General features: G+C 41.2%; 1 non-coding gene across 1 annotated transcript; it reads right to left on the bottom strand.

The window, feature by feature from the left end:
- Positions 1 to 294: 294 nt before the first annotated feature.
- Positions 295 to 401, bottom strand: LOC130464497 (small nucleolar RNA R71). The gene has a single exon (XR_008924905.1). It is a non-coding gene; the product is annotated as a small nucleolar RNA R71 (small nucleolar RNA).
- Between the last annotated feature and the right edge of the window lie 257 nt (positions 402 to 658).

The raw sequence follows: 658 nt of genomic DNA on the forward strand, positions 1-658 counted from the left end.
TTCTATCTTTTATGATTTGCCACTTTTAGAAGCTACCTTTTACGGCAGTTACTATTTTTCGCAGGTTTCCATAAATAGCAGGTTTCGGGTGAAATGAAATGGGGAATCGAGATTCGTTTATTTTATAGGAGATGCGTTGTCAAGTGGAGTTTTTATGCTTTCATCATCGAACCTTTCCCTTGCGGGAATGGGGACAAAAGTAGGTGTCTACATCGGGCGGCTTTGAAAATCACTAATTGGGAGTCCTTGGCTCTTTCTTTTTATGTTAAATATTTTCCACCTGAGAAAATGGCTCGTCTGAGGGGTCAGATATTAGGTATCTCGCAACAAGCGGATGAGAGTTTGTTCGAGGTTTGGGAGAGATTCAAGGATTTGCAAAGAGAATGCCCGCACCATGGTTTGGAAGATTGGTTCTTGATTCAGCAGTTTTATAATGGTCTGGGCAATGAGTCTAGATGTTTGTTACATTCGGCCGCCAGTGGGAGGTTCATGCAACTTGAGGTGCCTAGAGCTATGGAGGTGATTGAGGAGATAGCCATTCACAATGCCTAGTATGGGAATCCTAGAGGTCTATCTAATAGGGGTGGTAAGCATGATTTAAATTCTATTGAACAATTAACTGCCCAATTGACTGCTTTACACTATAAGTTTGATAATA

This window comes from Spinacia oleracea, chromosome 6 (genome assembly GCF_020520425.1).
Source record: "Spinacia oleracea cultivar Varoflay chromosome 6, BTI_SOV_V1, whole genome shotgun sequence".
NCBI lineage: Eukaryota > Viridiplantae > Streptophyta > Magnoliopsida > Caryophyllales > Amaranthaceae > Spinacia > Spinacia oleracea.